We start from the raw sequence: 20,263 nt of genomic DNA on the forward strand, positions 1-20,263 counted from the left end.
CTAAAATCAAATTGAGTTATGTATCTAAATTTGTTCCAAAGTTAGAGTCGATTATTCATTTTTTGCGCTTTGTTTTACATTGACCTTGACCTATCAAAATTTAATGGGCTGTTATTGTGGTCAATTATAGCCTTAGTACCAAGTTTGATCAAAATTGATCTGTAACTTTTGCCGTAATCCTGGTGATTAATAAAGAAACAGATGGATTTATCAGTTAATGTTCCATTATTCCAAGTTACATGAAAAAGTGAGTTGTTTTTCACGTCTTGCTGATCCACGATAAACGTCAGGGAAATAAAATCCCAGACATTGCTATTTAAAACCAAAGACTGCAAGAATATTAATATAATAATTTATTTTCTTATCTTTATCCAATAAATTGATGTAGATATTTGCAAATAAACGATAAAGCCTCTATCGATCATTAAGATAGTGTTTTTGTATGTGCAAGTAAAGGGAAATAAGACGGCTAATTTAACAAAATAAAGTGCTGGAGTTTTGGTATAATAAAAGACCTTAGCTTTTCAATTATCCCATTTTTATCAAAATTAAAAATCTTTCATATTTAATTACATAGGTTTACTAGTAATTTAAGCAATTATTTATCAAATGTGATGAGCATTTTCTCTAAGATAAACTTTAATACTATTTTTATGCTTGCTTTGAATATTCGGATCGATTTATGACAGTTCGGCGGATTGCAGTATTTAATCTTAAATAAAGAAACAAAACATTTTTTTCAACACCGATCATATTATCATATACAAAGTATGTATATAACTAAAATCACGGACTGAAATTCAATAATAAGCTTGTTTACCCTTAGTAACACATACTGAAGAAATAGTAGAATAGGTTGGGTTCTAGAATCACTTAACATTTTGAAAATTCCACTTGCTTTTAAAACGGGGTTAAATGGTATGTTATATAAAGCACAAGACCGGTTTCACTAGTATATACTCTTGAATATAATAAGGAAATAAAATTACATAGTAATTGTTGTTTATTAAGCTTATTGTGGATGAAAAATCACAGATTATATACATTTTCTAAACTAAAATCCAAGAACCATAAATGATTTGTGAACCAAATATCTGGAGGAAAACCCCCTGGACTGGCAGCCTGTCTGGAGGGACACAATTAAAAAAACCTATGTAAGAAAGTGTGAAAAGACAGTGGAATTAGCACCTGTTCTCCATCATATTAGGTTATGTAAAAAGTTCTGAGCGTTTTTCGCTAGATGTCTTTAGTGAGCTATTTCTCACGACTGATACATTGTATTTAAAAAAGCTGAAAGTACTTTTAAAAGTTAAGCATACATATAAAAAAAGTGCATTTATAGTATTGTCTTTGGCGAAGCTTAGTTGTGTGCCAATTTGAAGCCATTTTTTTTTGCTGTTTATGGACCCAATACAGTATCGAATGCAACAGCAAAGTGATAGTTCCAACAATTCTGTTTTGATAAAATGGACGTAAAAAATGTCGATAAAATAATGGAAATTGTCGAGTTGGACCGGCAATTGAGCACTGATTCCATTGACCAGGAACGGGAAGATTAGCCAGAAAACCGTTTGGAACCATCTAAGTCAGAATATCCTAACTATACTAATTTATTGTCAACTTTTATTTTTTATTTTCCACGAACAGAGAGTTCATGCAATTTAGATCTAAATTCTATGTTTAAAGCATTTTTGTATACTTATATCTTGATAATATAATTAAAGATGGATGATGAAGTTTATAAGCCTAATTTAATATATGCATGTACTTGTTTAAATATATAAATAATATAAAAAAACAATATGTCAGATTATAAGGGTTTGATATGACAACTCGTGGGATGATGAATGTCATGGATGATTATGCCAAGGTCATGTCTATCAACATTATTATGTATATTTAAAAAATGTGTAGACGCATGTATGTAATATGGATGGATGTCCAAGGGGTATTGGAAGCATTTTGATTTAATCAATCTGTATACTACAAATTATTATACAGTTTGATCTTTGGGGATATGCGTTCTCACTATAGAGTGACCCGAAGACAAGATATTTAATTACGAAATGAACTGGTAAAATGTAATTTTAATCCATAATTTTATTTACTGAGCCTAATACCCAGTACTGCATAGAGTTATTAGGCGTCGATGAACATACAAATTTTGCTTTAATAATATAGAAGAATACTGCCCAACAAATTTGGTTTTTTGATTTTTTTTGAAATTTTTATCCAAAATCCAGCACAAAAAAAATTGTAAATAGAATTTTAAATACTAGATTTTTAGCTCTGCTACATAATTTGCCCGAAAAATCTTTTATTAAAGAAAAATAAATCTTTCCAAAAAAAATGTTTAGCCTTATTTTCGTACAAATTTTTGTATCGGTCACTTAACCTAGTACAATTCACATCTAGGAAAGTGTAGATTCCGTGATTCAAACTACGACAGTCCTAAATGTAGAAGGACATAATTTGAGTGCGATATTACTTAATTTTGTTTTGTTGGACTACTTTTTTCCATTTTGTATGCAAATTTCATAATTCCACGATTGAAGAAGTCTTCAACTAGTAATGAACTTGACCAGTTTATTTTCAAAAGCCCCTCTTGAGGCCAGTTTGGTACTCTCAAGAAATTTTCGCAATTGTTTGAAAAAGTAATAATTGTTTTGTAGCGGGTCTGGACTTTACGAAGGTGCGATAGAACCTCCCACCCAAGTTATCGGAGCTTCTGCTGCGTTGTTAAAGATGAATGTGGCTTGGCGTTGCCTTGATAGAATATAGCATCCTTCCTATTGGCCAATTCTGGCTGTTTCTGGTCAATCACCTGCTTCAATCTGGCCAGTTATTGACAATATATGTCCGAATTGAGCGTTTGCCGATGGGAGCAGCTCATAGTGTATTTTTTCCTTTCCAATCCCACCAAACACAAACCATAATTTTCTTGTGTGTTCATTCGGGCTTGGCGATCGTTTGAGGAGCTTAACCGTGCATTGAATACAATCTTTTTTTGGCTGTTGTTCTCTTATGTGACCAATTTTTCATCGCCACTCACCATATGCTTCAAAAATGGATCGATTTCGTTACATTCCAGGAGTAAGTCGCAAAAATCAATTCGATCCAAAAGGTTATTTTGTGTCAATTCGTGTGGTACCCATACATCGAGCTTCTTCTTAAGACCAGCCCTATGCAAACAGTTCCAATTCGTTTTCTGACTAATTTTCAGTTCCTGGTCAATGGAATAAGTGCTCACATGCCGGTCCAAATCGAAATTTTCGATGATTGGCCTACCAGAGCGTGCCACATCTTCGATGTTCATATTACCAAAACAGAATCGTTGGAACCACCACTTTGCTGTTGCATTCGATACTGTACTGGATCGATAAACAGAACAAACTTTTTTTGGCCGCCTGCTCCGCCTTTGTACCTCAAATCAAATTGTACCATCTCACTGAATACTTAAATTTTATTTCATGGTCACATAATGAAATGCACTAAATTATTTTAGATTGAAAGAAGCTAGAGTTGAGGTTTATGTATGTACATAAATACCCAAGAGTGCACATTTTCTGTATAAATAAAGATTATGTAGTGATGTGGCGACAATGAGGATTCCATTTTGGAGGGCACTTGCTCAAAGTCTGGATGTAATTTATTCAAAAAATGAAACATGTACACTAAGTAAAAATCTTTCATGTAAAACCATAAAATCCTTTTAATGGAAAGAAATATTCCTTCGATGTTTATCAACAAAGCTTTCTTATTAACTATTTGGTTGTGTTGCAAATAGCACTAAGTAGCCACAAGTAGTCAAAATGTATCATGAAAATTGAAGTATGAAACATTTACAGAATTTGTTTGTAAGACAATATCGGGCCAATATAGGTTGCTTAAATCAAATAAAGGTTCTGAACTATAGTTAAAACTCTTGGATAGAGGAATTCATCCCCGAAGTTTAAATTAATAGTTTATGATTGACTCAGATATGTAGATGGAATATTTGGCACCTTTTCCTGATTTTTGTTCAAGATTGTTTTTATGTTGACAAGTAATACTTATCTTACTCATGCGTTTGGATCATGAATCGCATCATACATAGAGTCATGATGCGAAGAAGAACTTTAAAGCAGTCGTAATCGACCAAAACATTCAAAATGTAACTTAGTAATAAATGTTATGTTAACATCATAGAGGGCGGTTCAAATATTTTTATTTTCTATCCTCATTGTATGTTATTTGATTATATTTTTATTTCTTGGTACTCTTCCCTTTCTATAGGAGTACCGGATCTATTTATTCCATATAATATCTGGAATGATAGTATATGTGTAAAGTTTGTATTTGGTCTGAGTAAGAGGCCATTAAATTTCCAGAGTCCAAGGTCAATATAGTACAAAGTTTATAAAACAAAATGATTAAGCATTTCATCTTCATTATCATCATGGTTAATATGTATCCAACGACGTCGATGGAGCGTAGTGGAGCTATTTTAGCCCTTTCTCTCCGAGACATTGACAAAAATTAGGCACGATTTTGGTGTTTCTTGGCAGACTGTCTATATGCCTTAAGGAGGGGGACTGCCAAGACTCCTAAGACGGTAAGGCCACGTCCATCAAACCCAAGGGAGACTGTGGAAGTTGTCAAAAATGCTGTTGAGGAGGAAGAAGGGAAGGCTACGATTAAAAGGACTCTCAAGCGAGTTTGACATGGACAGGATCAATATGCGAAGGCTTGCTCAAAATGATCTTGGCCTTAAGAGTTACAAGACGACGCCGAGATCTTGAGTCCAATCGATTGAAAAATGAGTGTTACAGCAGGAAAAAGATTGCTTGAATTCTCATAAGAAAAAACCATCTAGAGATGTCATCTTGCACGCCCTTTTCCCTTGGTAAAATGATGTCAACAGAGACAGGCTTTTATCTTGCCTCAGCGTGTGGGGATTCTCCTCATAAACACTACCTGAAGGAAATTCAATTTACCAACCTCCAAGTGATTGTAGTGGTTGGATCAGATGGACAAAAGTACGATCTATTCTTCCTTGAACTTGGTAACAGGTCAGATTCAGCCACTTACATTAATTATTTGAGAAAGGAGACCTTGCCTTACAGAGAGGACTAGTGGCTGAAGCAGGAACATACTAGCTGTCACTCTTCCAAAGTTATGCAAAATATGTTGATCAAGAAAGCTTCAGGAATGGAGTGGAAGTCACCCACTCTCCTGATGTTGCAGTAAAACGCCATATTCGGGCGTTTGAAGGGCAGTCTCGGTGTCCTTTAATTCAGGAGCAAGGACCAGTTGAAGCCCGCCATAGTTGAAGATTAAGTGAACTTGGACCAGAGCTTCATCAAGAATAGCTGTAAAAAGTTAGGGCAAGCTGGTACAAGGGTATGTCTCATTTTAGATTAGTTGTATTGAAAATACAAAATTAAATAACAATTCAAACATTGCACATTTCTGACTTTAATATAGAGAGGAAATAATATTTAATTAAGGAAAAGTGGCAATAGGATAAGTTTGCGCTCTACAAAGTGCCCATTCTAGTTTCAATTGTTTTGGTCAACTAACTTTGGCTTCAAAAATTTCCATTGCTTTTGCTCAGTGTAAGCACTCTATTTAGTTTATCTCAATGGTTTCATTTCAAAACAAATCAGGTCACTCGAATGTAATTATCTCAAGATTGTAATATCATGATTGTCGTTTTCTCATCAACATTGAATGATTTTTCAGTCAATAATAATTTTTACGTAAGAAATCGTTAACCTTGAATAAAAAAGTGAATATGTCAGGTGCATGTACGTTGCTTAAGTCTTCTACTTACCTACTTACTTAGATGTTGAACTATGTAGTAATATATATCTTTTAAGCCTCTTTTTGTTGACGTTATAGTGCAACAATTATTATTAAAATAATCTCAACTATATATAAGCTCCTCTCAATGAATAAATAAGTCAATGGAAAGACCTTAATACATGTGTGCGCGTCTAAAGTTAAATATTTTGGTAATTTTTAAAGCGTTCGACGAATTAATTTATTTAACATGAAAGATGATAGTCTTAGACACATTTCTATTCAATATGGCCGCCCATGTTTTCCATTACCAACTCCAGCCTGGACCGGAACTTGCTGCATGACTTGGTGATGAAGTTCTGGTCGAAGTTGACTCAGGCATTCTTGAAGGATGACTTCAGCTGGTACTTGGACTTTTATTGGACTACCAACAGCACCCCCTTTAAACCCACAAATACTGCGAAGTCAAGCGGGGAACAATCATGCGAGTGAGGCCCCTTTCTTAAGCTTGTTGAGAAGAAGCTTCGACTTTACAAGGCGTTTTTCCTTGTCTACAGGCTTGAGGGCTTGACGAGGGCTTCTCTTGTAGACCTTAAGGCCAAAATCTTTCTTAACTAGCCGGTGCATGGTCCTTTTGCTGACGTTGAACTCCCTGGAGAGGCTGCTGACGATGACCTTGACTCTATGGTCCTCGACATACTTTTTTACGGCAGCAACCATGTCGTCCGACCTACGTGGCGTTGAGTTAGATCTTGTGGTCGCCTCAGAAGTCCCTTTGGCAACCACGCTGTAAACGGTGGTGCAGCTGCAGTTGAGAACCTTGGCAATTTCAGTGGGAGTTTTTCCCCGTGCGGAAAGTTCCAAAATTGTGATTCGACGTCTCTCCATATTATCGGCTCTTGTTTTACTGTTGCTATTTAGATTTTGCTGGAGTTTTGCTTATAACTAGTCAAGCCCCTTGCCTCGAAGTATAAACCGGTTTCAACTGAATAAAATCACAAATATGTGCATGGCGTAAAATTTAAAGGAGTGTACAGTTTTAGACGTTCACACCTGTATGACCAGACGTTATGCCATAAAAAAGAAACTGAAGATGAACCTGGTAATCTTGACAATTTAAAGAATTGTACAAAGGACAGCAGCTTATCTGTCATGACGTTTTGTTAGATCAGCTTCAATATTCCCACTCTGTATATAGCATGGACATATAGGATGGAACTAATACAATGTCGACTCTCAATTATTATACTCTGAGTCCAACGGGGACTTACGCTTATAACTATAGGTATAAAAAAATGCATATTGAAGATCGATCTTTAATTAATTTAATAACTAATGAAGGTTGAGTAATTGAAATTAATTCATATTTTGCCATATTAAATCATAAGCAATTAGTTACAAAACGAAACAAGCTTGGGCTCTTTCGCTTAAGTACATTGCGAGAAAATGACACTTGAAAATGACCCACGAATTTTCATGACCACCGTCTACTCCGTCAGCATGTCTGAAACGTTTGAGAAGAAGAAGGGATCAGTCAAAAAGACCAAACTGGATACAGAGGATTTAAGAAACACAGTCTTGATCTATCCCCTCCATTCCATGGTAGCTCATACAAGAGATCTCCAGATTTCCCATCAGACTGTCCAGAGAGCTATCAAAAAAGTGGGTGGAAGAGCCTTGTGAGAATGGAAAGGCCATTTTTTTTGGCATTCCCCCCCCCCTCCTACATCCCTGATGCCAACCCTCTCGGCTAGACCTTTTCGGTACATGTCGAGTGGAAGTTATGTAGTGTCCGTCATCCAAACACCATGGCCCTCAATGCCATTGCCAGTTTGCACTGGGATGCCTTGACAGAGGACTACATACGCAGCGGGTACTGGGCCTTCCCCCTCCGCCTGAAAGCCATTATTGCCGCTATGGGCGCTACATTAACTTTTGAGAGAGCTCAGAGACACATCTATCTATAGTATTAATTTGTTGGAATTCTATTGATAATTAATAAATTATATCTTGTTTTGAAGTTTAAAGTTCAAAATGTTCAGATTTTAATGGACCACTCGCAAATAGCAAGCTTAAGAGGATTTATTTTCCATTTTCCAAAGTTGTTATCATTATTCTTTTATTATTAAAGAGGTATCAATCAAACAGAATGCGTGAAACCAACAAAGATTAGCACCAATGATGTGTTGCAGAGTTATGTGTTAGTCCTTGTGGACTAGGAGTGGAATTGAGTAATAATTAACTTTTCGGTTTCTTTTTTTTTATATATAGAGTCAAGTCATATTATCGACATTATGACTAGTCACGCAAATGATTTTTTTTAGATTCCGAGTGGGATTTGTGTAACAAATAATGGTTCACTAAAAAAATTAGCTTGCTATAAAAAAAAGTATATTACCAGAAATTACTTCAGAGATGGGCCCGAAAAAGCACTCATAGGAGGTACAAAACCCATTTATAGCTTTATAGTATATTCAAAAGGTCAGTAACAAAAGGTTTATTATAGTTATAGCCGCTCTAAAAAGACCATGGAGTTTCAACCTTCTAAAATGTTTAAGATACAGGCTCTCAGATGTATGGGAAAGGAATACGCTTGGCTTATTTACAGAAGAAATTAAAATGACGGGCTATGCTTGCTCGGAGATGAATTAGAATAGTTTAGATAATCACCCAGCACTAAAAGGATTGATTCATCCCCTTAGTACTATTACGGTTGAATTCAATGTGAAGGGAGATCCTTCAAAATTACCGACTCTTCTTCCAGTGTGTGGTCAGATAATTTGCCACGACAGAGCGAGAAAACAATGCTCAAATTGCTTTCGTTTTAACCATGCAACTAAGATATGTACCAGGGAAAAGGCATCAATAAGAGAATATAGTGAATATTTATTGAATCCATTTAAAGGGGACGACAAAACAAATGGATCCACGTCAACATACGTGCAGGCTCTAAAAGTTAAAAAAAAAAAAAAAAAATACAGACAATAATCTCACTGAAAATACAGGAATTTTTAAAAGACCCAGATGATCTAATTCAAAAGACATTGCCGTTGCCGTTTTGACACAAGCAAAACCAAAACAAACTAAATTGCAGACTTGTGACTTTGGTATTCAAAAAATCTTAGAGGGGAATCAAAAACCAATAATGCTGGAGAGACTAATACAGAAAGAAGTGCTCCTCAAGCCATCGAATGTATCATCTACTAATTACCCAAAAGATGTCTGTAATACTGTATAGGATTCCTCTTCAAGGTCTCCAAGTGTAGAGGTTAAAAAAGAAGCAAAGATACATTCTCCATTTCGAAGTTGTCCAGTGTCCCCCTCTCCATCAAGGAAGGTGCCCCAAGGTGGTGCAAGGGATGCAGGCCAAGCTCATCCAATGATTGATGAATGATTAACCCTCTGAGGCAAACTAAAGTTAAATCTAGAAAAAAGTCAACACTATCAAGAAGAAGTTCCACATGGGGCATTGATAAAAAAAACCAAACAACCCTAAAATAAAATGCATAGTTTTTAATATTTATAATGGCTAATCTGTTGACTTATAACGTTACGTCAACTGCAACAATCGAAAGAGTAAAAAATAATAACAACAATAATTATTTAAGTCATTCCCTCCTCAACAATCACATGCATGCTTCTATGTCAATTCTTCTAGAGCGCGATCCCACCCATCCGGAGGCGTTATAGTATTAATAAGTTATTCATTAAATCCTGAGCACGTGGCTTCTGGTCCAGCGAGAAATTATGTTATTGTAGATTTGAACTTTCATGGGATTAGAACAACCTCTAATTGGATGACAATCTATGTAATATATTGACCCGATTACGATTCAACTTTTTGGTTTTCCAAAGTCGTGGAAAAGTATCCACCTACAAAAGGTAAGAAATGCATCTTAGCTTAGCATCTTAGATGATACCTAAATATCACGAGAAAATCAGACAGAGATGCTCTTGGATATAAAAGATCCCGTAATATTAAGAGCGCTTAAATCTTGAAAGAGTAGTCAAGGACCTTAATCTTAACGATGTGTTGGACAATTCCTCGCCAAAAATGACTGATGATTGAAGAACAAAATCCGATAACGAAATACCTGGAAGACTAGACTATATTTTCATTCCCTCGGATTCAACAAACTTCCTGGAACAGTTTAAGGATTTGCCTTCAAATATTTAAACCCACCATCCCATTTTAACATCTTTTAAGAAGTCCAAAAAGTCCTTCAGGAAACTGAACGTCTCACTCATGGAATCAAAATAAATCTGTAATGAAATTTTAAAATTAATACAAAATATAAGATCAAAGCTAGATGTAGGGAAAATAACGTCGTGGGATGCTTTAAAGAACATTGAAAACAGATCAAAAGTAATTTTTGCAAAGAAAGGTTAAAAAAAAAAGGCAAAAGAAACGAAAAACATTCAAGACACAATCGAAGCATTGAACAACGGAACTGCAGATTCATAATCTAAGTTAGAGAACTTGCTAGCATATGAATAATAATGTTTAATGATAAGGTGTAAAACAAATTTGGTGGACACTTATGTATACGTTAGCAACGTGCTCAATTTTTACCGATAAATCGAAAGCTAGTCCGGAGGATAGAAATGACGGAGAGATCATTTCATGTTTTTACTTTTGCCAAATGGTTGTATCCATGTTGGAGGACATAGTATGGCGACACTTTGAAGTGAGACTCATCCAGCTGGATTGACTTATCGTCACGTCATCTTCATATGACGAGTCTCTCAAAATAGAGAACATTAATTCAAAGGTCTATGAAAGTATCTACTTGGTAAAGCACACGAACGGGATTATTCCACCCAAAATACAAAGTTGCGTGTCCACCTTGACTAAAATCATGGACTCTTAAGCTGGATGCACACTACTAAGCCACGTACTAGTTTTTAATGATACTCTACTGAACTATTAATGTATTAATTTAAAAAAAAAAATTATACTTTTTTTTGTATTTTTAAATGTCAATATAGTTTATGAAATTGTTATTTTAAAAGTAAGTAATTGTCTGGCTTATAAAATTTAATAGATGCATCATACCTAAGAATAAAAACAAAGAAACACCTATACTATAAAACATCATAGGTGATTTTCTCTCCTATCCTGATTTATGTGTTGTATATAAATATGATATAAAACACATTTAACTCCATATGACGTTATTGTAGGTCAAATACGTCATCAACAATTCCTCTATAGAGTCGGTCCAATTTTTAATGAGACGGATGCAAACCGATTTGTGTATAATACAGGGTTATAGGTGATTTCATTCCTATCCCGCTTTGAAGAGGGATATTTAATGACGTCATAGGGTTCATGTTTCTAAACTACTAAGTAGTTTTTGTGTAGGGCTGTAGACGGAGGGCTGGGAGGTCGGCACTGGAGATGAGTGGTGAGTCATCGAGGACTAGTGGTGGAAGGGAGACGGATATGAATGATTTAGGGTGTTTATATCTTGGTAAATAGAAGAAGAAGAAGAGTATTGCTGGGATTTACTTCTATTTCCCCAGCTATAAATATTATTCACGGATCGGAATTCCATTCCTACTCACTATTTAGATTTTTCATGACGTCATTTCCAATTCATAAAAACCATATATCATTCATATCCGTCTCCCATCTATCACTAATCCTCACTCATCTCTAGTGCCGGCTGCCCACTGCCTCTAAGGCCCTACAAAAAAGTAATGAGTAGTTCAGAAACATGAACCGTATGACGTCACTAAATCCCTCTTCAAAGTAGGAATGAAATGTCAGGGGAGGAATTTTACTGGGAATGAAAGGGCAGGAATTAATTTACTGGGAATGAAATTACCGGTCACGGTAATATAGATACCTACCGATTTTTTATTCATTCGTGACCAGTCCAGACAGAATTTATTTAAAAGAACAAATTTGTTCCATCGATTAAAACATAAGCAGTCATTTGGGTTCAAAACCAAAAGTAATATTTTTGTATTTAAGGACGATAGAAATGAATTATTTAATCCCTACAAAACAAAATAATCATTAACTTCTTCCTTAAGATAATTACGGGTATCATACATGATATATTTATATGTAAATATGCGTAGGACGATAAAAAATGTTAAACAAATGAAAAAAACAAAACAAAAAAACAACCCAACATTATAAAAATTATATTAAATTGAGTGTTCTAATAATTATTGCATTTGCATGTGATGCAGTGTAGTTCATTCTACTTTTCATTCCTCTATATCTGACATTAAAATCTATGTAAAAATTAATTAATACATATAATTTAAGTCATAAAAATATCATATTGTTAAGTTCACTACATATAGATGATATTTTAACAAAAAATAAGTACAAAAGAGCCCCAGGAACTTATACAAAAACAAATAAAAAAAACAAAAAAAACGATTCCATTCCTAGACAATCTTCAAAAAATTTATTGGATACCAGAAAAAACGACATATTTTATACATTGTCTGCATAATTTATTATTTAAAAGCATTTAACGAGTTCATTTAGTGTCTATAATTTATTGTTCCTCATATCTGTGCACATTCGTTTCTATGAAACCTCTCTCGTTCTCTCTCCTTGATGTCCACGTGCAAAAATATAACTCTTCAAAGATGTCTAAATTCTAACTTTTAGAAAGTGGAAATACCACGTTAGTTTTCTTACATATCGATAGTTAGTATTGTATCGGTCCATATTTACGACCACAGGTCAGTTCAGTTCTGTTTGTCGGTCCTTAAACAAGGTAAAATCTATCTTCCCTGACATAAATAAGGTTATTTTTCATTTTTTATAAATAGATTAAAGATACAAGGCATTTTTTCTGATTTGCTAATATTATTTTTCAACATAGTCTCCTTGTTACTCTATACACTTCTCTCAGAGATTATCCAATCTCTGAACTCGTCCAAATAGTAATTGCCATTGTTCTCTGTAAAATAATTGTTCATGAAGGTGATTGCCTCTTCATTTGACGAAAATCTGTACAGACCACTATTTGGACTGTACTTTTGTTTTGGCCGTATAATGGTCTGTCCAAGGTTCATGTAAAATAATTAATCGGGCCCAATGTACCGATTTATTGCGTCTAAAATGCATCAACAGAGTGATACTCGATTTTGTCCATTTTCACAAAACACTCACAGTAATTCAAACAAACAACTGCTTCATAACAACTGGTCGTCCTAAATGGCTGAAACTTTAATGAGTAACTGTTAACAGATGCTATTTAGAGGTAACTAGCTTTTATTTACGAGTGCTGTCTATTTAGTGTCATCTTCAGTTTAAGATCGGAAACTGTTCAGACCAACCTCCGTTTTTATATTGCATTATTAGTAAGAAAAGGAATATTTTTTACAATATTCTTAATATATCTCTCAAACATCTTATTTGGGTTAATAAATCACCGAAATTTGTATTTAAAATTTCAAAGATCGACAGTTAAGGACTCATAACATCATATTGTTATTGAACTGATACTTCAGTGCAGACCGTATCCCGAAATTCAATCGTTTCCAAATCATGGACCATTTTTTTGGTCTCAATATATATATGACACAGGCGGATAAATCAAAGAAAACACTTTTTTTTTCGTTCAAAACTGTTTTTTTTTACATATTCTTATTATATTTACTTTATGGAGTTGAATATCCATGACACTTTTCAAGCCATTACTTTGGTCTAACGGATTTTTTTCCCCATCAAGAAGTACTCTACAATAAAAACACAAAACTCTTTTTGATCCATTGTTTTAGAAATAACAAAAGATAGAACAGATTGTCATGAAATGAGATGAATTAAAAAAAAATAAGCCCGGGACTTTTCAGCACATGTGTTACACCAATTTTTACTGATATGATTTATACAACCCATATAGCTTCATAGAACGTTATTTAATGTCAATGTTCACAATTTTTAAGCAAACATGAATAATTTAACAATATATCCATGGAATCCGTCTTTTAAACATCCCTTAGGATTGTTAGTAGTATAACTAGAGTTGATGCGTGTACTCTAAGGGCTGTCACGGGAGTCCAAATTTGAGTTATCACGCATTCTGACCCCTCAAAATTTGCGAATGGTAAATAAAAATCCGGAAAAAAAAATTTATGAAATAAACTTTTTTTTTCTTATTTATAAAAAAGCTTTATGTGCTTTAAAAAATGATTTTGCACGATATGCATTTTTTTGCTAAAGTTAAATTTACTTACTTTTACAGCGAGATAAACGTTGCACACCCCCCGGATTTAGTACGATAACATACGAAAAAGATAAAAATTACTTATAAAAAGGAGAAAATTCTGCCAATACCTTATTTTTTTAATTCTATATAAGTTAGTATACAATAATGTGGATAATTATCCTTAATCTTTGCTGAATGCTATTTTTAAACATATAATATGTAAATATATCAAACTGTGTACAGACACTTAGTTTTAAATTTCCTTAGTTTATCTCTTGATTTTAAAGTTGACAAAAATGTATCCGTGTCTTTAATTATATCCGTAAACCTTACAGAAAGCCTCTGAAACTAGTTTCACTGCCCTTTCTATAGATTGGGAGTGGCATGGATATTTCTCTAATTTCAAGGGCTCATTTTGTACTTTTATAAGTTCTTTATCTGACCAATATTGTAAGATTGGAGGAACTGAAATTATTATCTTAGAACAAAGATATTTAATTTTATTAGGAATTATTAATTATCTATGGGACTCATATGAAATTTTTGGCATTCAAGACTTTGTTCAATGCAAATTTACAAACTTCTGAATCTTCATCTACCAATGCTGCTAACAATAAATTTTCATAATGAGGGAAGAGAGAACTTCGGGAGAAATTTTTTTATACAATAGGGGCCAGATCTTAATTAATACCTCTTCATCGTGAAATTGCAAGCTGAAAATGCTTCGAACCATCGAAGCAATTCGTTTGACATTTAGTTGCAAAACCACATTGGAGTGTAATAGTTTAAGATTAATGCTACCAATTTTAAGATGTTTTTGCTTGGCTTTTTATTCAATATATAATATCGTAAAATGCGATTAGCTTTGGTAAGCCATATAGCCTCGTGCAAGGTTCCTGGTGATTTAAGAGGTAAGTGGGAACCAAGAGGAATTTTTCCAGACTCAATTGCCAAAACAATGTTGTAAAGGTTAGCGTTGGTCATTACTTAAATCTGCCAAAATATCTTCATTAATTTTTTTAACTTTTCCAACAACAGGCCGGAAATTGATGATGGACATTTTTTGTAAATCTTCATTTATTGATTTTCCAATTGAGCCCCTATAAATGCTAGGTCCTTGCTGAACGCCATCAATTTGTTTGAATTCCTCCTTCAATGTCAATTCATTCATGTGAAGTTGAAACACCAGCCATTGAGGGGGGTCTTTGGAGGGAAAGTTCAAGCCTCCTTACCATGCCAAACCGAATTCCTACATTTGTACCTTTAATAACGACTATATGCTCCTCTTTTTCTCTGTGCAAAATAAATTTTTTGGTAGGAAGCTGCCATTCCTTCTCTCTTGATGTTGAACAATTTTAAGTATTTGGGTAAGGTCCATCTTGCCATTGAAGTTTCATTGATTCTTCTTTTAATTTCCTGTACTTTTGTCTTTCCCTCTTAACTTTTTGCCTATCTAGTATATTTGAAGGCGCGATTAATTCCATATCTTCTAAAATAGAATTACATACAGCATCCACTGCTGTGTCTAATAACCGAAATCTGTCCGCCATTATTGCAAGATTAGAGTAACTCCCCTTATTATAGTCAGACTTTTTGAATTGACTCACAGATTCTTCTCAAAAAGTCCAATTCTCATCAGTATTTTGTGGCATTGGGAAATCTTTCACATCTGAAAATTTGTTAAAGACTGATTTGATGAATTTTTGTCCATTGGCCGTTTCTCTTGGTAATATTCAAACTCAAATTGACATTCTCTCCTGGTGGTAGTATCCAAATTCTTTCTGGTAGTAACACAATCAATAGGTCCTAACATCCCCACCCTATTTTTTGATCAATATATGCCTGCCATTCTTGAAGGGGAATCTTTCTTTGACATTTGCATTTATCTCTTGGAATTTTATTATCATAGCATTGACATGATGGGATATCAAACATTTACTCACATTCATTAACGAACTTTTTGACTAAAGGATTATGAGTTTTCAACCCATTTTTAGACATCCTGTCAACTTTTTTGCCTATTTTTTTGAATTTTACCAGCAATAAAGTATTTTTTTATTGTAGAAATGCTGAATTACTCCCATATTGACAAAAATTAAGCCTCTCTTTTTAACCATTTACCAGAACGAGTTATATTTAATTCTTGTTTTACAATTAAAAGATATTTACAGACACCCTTTCTAGATGAGAGAATTAGTGAATATCCTTTTTTAAAAACCACATAAAGCTTTTTTATAAATAAGAGAAGAAAAAATATTTTCATAATTTTTTTTTACTTCATACAGAAACCTTTCCGGACAAAAAGGGTGGGGGTAAATTTTTTTCTCCGGGATTTTTTTTATTTAGTAAAATATATTTCTATTTACCATTCGCAACTTTTGAGGGGTAAAAATGAGCGTGATAGCTCAATTTTGGGCTCCCGTGATACCCCCTAGTGTACTTTTTCTTTTCTTCATTTTTAATAGGTTGTGGTATCAACTTCTCCCTCGGAAGTAAGTATTCTCGCCTCTCTTTGATTTAAGTTATTTTAAAAATACATGATAATTTTATACATCAAGGGTCGAGGGTCAAACTGTTGTATCTTAAATATCAATGTTATTGCCTATTTGCCATCCTGGAAGTATAATATTTAATGTATAAAATGTATTAAAAAAAATTAGACTGTTTAAACGAATTTCTCAGATCTATTTTATTGTAAAAATTGGTAAAATAAATAAGTGAGTTACGACAATTTGTTTCTGATCCCAAGATAAATGAATTTTGATACATCTATTATATTTTAGCTGCGCTAATGCTATTTTAAATGTAGAAGGTTATCCCTTATAATAAAACAAGCAGCTGATATTAACAAGGTTCCTCATTTAGTACTACCATATAATGATGAAAATCGTGTGTATTTTGGGCATGTTTAAAAACAAAGAAGAAGAAAATCAACATGGTAACTCTGAAAATTTAAAGAATGTTTTCGAAGGGAGCAGCTATAATCAACTGTCATAAAGGAGGAGAGGGAGAAGGAAAAGAAACAAAGATATTGGGAATAATTGTACAGATGTCAATCCACAAATTTACTCTTAGTCCAGCAAGGACTTACAATTATAACTTTGGAGCAAATCTTCGAGGTTACTCTTCGTCTTTTATGAGCATAAACGAATGTTTAATAGGGTTTGGAATAGAATTGAATATATTTTGGAAGGATTAAATAATAAAGACAACTCCTTAAAAAAATAAAATTTGTTATTCCGATTACCAATTCCTAAAAAACAACAAAAAAATTCCGCTCCTCTAAGAATTATAATGGTCTCAGACCGGTCTCGGATTGTCAGACGGAACCCCAACGCTAGTATCAATTGTTGTATTTTCATTCCTTACAAAAAATGTTAGGATTTGTTTTACACATATCTATAATGTATTCCGTATGTACTACTCTAATTAACCAGCTAGATTATTCCCATGGTCTCATTGTTATCCCCTGTTTTGTATGTCAATTATTATTAAAAAAATGTATGACATTCGTTTCATCTATTGGATAATCAATTTCCGTGTTTGTCATTTGAAAGAGATGTAAATGCATATATGTATATATACACGTCATAAAAATATGTTTGTTCAGATTTTATCTATTTAGATTTAGTAGTAAAGGGAGAGAATGCCAGAATTTGACGTTTTTTTAGTGCTGGAAAATATTATACCTATTTAATGTCTGCAATACTAAAGTAGGAACTCTGTTCATTGCAAACCTCCCCCCTAAAATCATTTCTTAATAAAATTACGATTAATTTCTGCAGTATGTTATTGAAAGAGTTGAGTAGTTTGTAAAGAAAAAAATGAGCGCGAGGAGTAGGTAGGAGAGAGACATATGTACACCTAAATTGGAACTTTTGTAAATATCAGTTGTATATTATAAAATAGTTTTTGCTGGGAGAAAGTGAATTACTACTAAAAATAATCTTTTACAAATAAATTAGTCTTAGTGCAAGTAAAATGTCACAATAACATTTAAGTTCAAATACCGGTAGTTGCATAAATACGCAGACTATTTGTGGCAAATAATTAAATGTGTAATAAAATTCGTATGACGTATTTTTTTTGAGAATTATATAATAGAGAATTTATTCTGGTAATAAATTTAATATAATTACTGAATATAACCGCCATCAGCTGCTATGCCACTCTCCAAGCGCCCGCGGAAGGCCTTGCACACATTGATGATGTAATGGTCTTCCATGGCTGCCAATTGCTCATTGACACTGGCCTTCAATGAGTCCAAATTCGGATGGCGGGTAGCACAGGCCTTCTTCTCAATTTGCCACCACACACTGTAGTCAAGGGGACTCAAATCAGGTGATTGAGGTGGTCGAATGTTTTTGTGAAGGCCTCCTTCACCTCATCCACATTGATTTTCCGTGGTCTGTCGGTCCGAACACCCTCCTTCAGATCTTTTCCCTCCTTGACAAGCTTCTGGACCTTGAACACAGTAGTCCTGGATAGTCCAGTGTCCTTGATTATCTCCTTGACAGACCTACCGGCGCGGAGGAGAGTGGCAACCATATGACATTTGGCCTCGTCATTCATCGTAAACGACTTTGTTTGATGCGAGTAAGAAAAACAAAAACGAAGCCAAAAGATTTACCGAGTTACTTGTGCTGGAATTTTTTATTTCCGGTCACGGAACCTCGAGATATAAGCGTTTAAAAATTAGTCCGCGTATTTATGCAAGTACTGGTATATTAAGGTTGTTCTAATAGATCTGTGATACAAATATCCCGATTTATGATCTAAATAATTCATTAATCCTAATAAGTAATATTAAAGTACTTACGTAAAAAACATATATTTTCCTTGTTAAGACATTCCTCACTCTACCTAATTACATTACCAATTTATTGAATCGTTCCTTGCTCGGGGTCACAATATTCATCATCGATTTGAGAATTGTTCCCATATTTGGAGGATTCTGCAAAACTTGTCGCTTTTAAGGGCTACAGTTATAGGCCACACATGTTGGCATGTTTAACGTGGGACTATATAAATATATAGATCTTATCTAAATAATTTTGTAATGATGGGATAATATGAACAATGACATGCAAATTTTGCCTTTAATTTAATAATATCTTTTTATTCTCGGGTGTGATGTCAAAGAATTTCCCTTGGTAGTGCTCAGTATTATCATGCTATTTATCTCTATGAAAAATACCCATTGTATTTTGTTGTCAGCTGTTGATATACTATAATACCTATTCCAAAATGTACACTTTTTAATTTTGATATGTTTTCGCATTTTCTTCCATGCTTTAAGATGTGAAGAAGCCGGAAAATCGTTTTTTCTAAATTGTATAATCCCTGATTATACTGATTGGGATTAGAAAAATTATTCAAAATACGAAAGTGAGATAAGTGTATAATCTTTCGAAAATATTAATATCTTTTCCACAAAAATGACTGAATATAAAAGAAAATAACATTGATAGATGGGAGCATACAATTTTAGTACTGCGGTCCGCGCACTTAGATGTTTCTCTTTACCTTAATTTTACTGGGGAACTTTGATACTTGGATAATAAAATATATAAAAAGTATTATTTAAAAATGGTTATATTTTAGTTTAATATCTTTTTTGGCATTCAATGGCGTGTTTTATCTATACTTTTTGTCCAAAAACTACGCAAAAATCATCAAAAAATGACTTTGTAAACACCTTGAGGCTTATGAGCCAGGGTACACTTAGATCCTAAAAAAATAATTTTCGAACTTATAACATCTTAAAGCATGGGAAAAATGCCGACACATATCAAAAATCAAAAAAGTATATTTTTGAAATAGGTCTAGTATACTATACTTATGCTTCGTTTCCATTTTGTTATTGATCCCTCGTCTTGTGTTTACAAAAAACGAAAAATAACAACAACATAAAATCCGTCATTTTTAATAACATTTTCAAATAAAAAAACAAATTCATTGTAGTTAGTTCATGTCTCTTGAGGCTTACTCGATATAATTGCCATCAGACTAGATCACGGCCTCGATACGACCTCTGAAACGGGATAAAGCCTTGATGACGATGTTCCTAGGCATGAATGCAAAGTTTGATACGTCGGTACTGGAGATAAGTGATGAGTCATCGATGACTAGTGATGGAAGGGAGACGGATACGAATGATTTATGGTGTTTATATCTTGGAAAATAGAAGAAAAAGAAGAGTATTGCTGGGATTTACTTCTATTTCCCAAGTTATAAATATTATTCACGGATCGGAATTCCATTCCTACTCACTATTTAGATTTGTCATGACGTCA

At 33.8% G+C, this 20,263-nt stretch overlaps 1 protein-coding gene across 1 annotated transcript in view; it reads left to right on the forward strand.

Moving 5' to 3' along the window:
- The window catches only part of LOC121114549 (uncharacterized), a 100,271-nt gene that overhangs the window by 4,739 nt on the left and 75,269 nt on the right, over window positions 1-20,263 (forward strand). The window lies entirely within an intron of this gene.

Source organism: Lepeophtheirus salmonis, chromosome 3 (genome assembly GCF_016086655.4).
Source record: "Lepeophtheirus salmonis chromosome 3, UVic_Lsal_1.4, whole genome shotgun sequence".
Classification (NCBI taxonomy): Eukaryota; Metazoa; Arthropoda; class Copepoda; order Siphonostomatoida; family Caligidae; genus Lepeophtheirus; species Lepeophtheirus salmonis.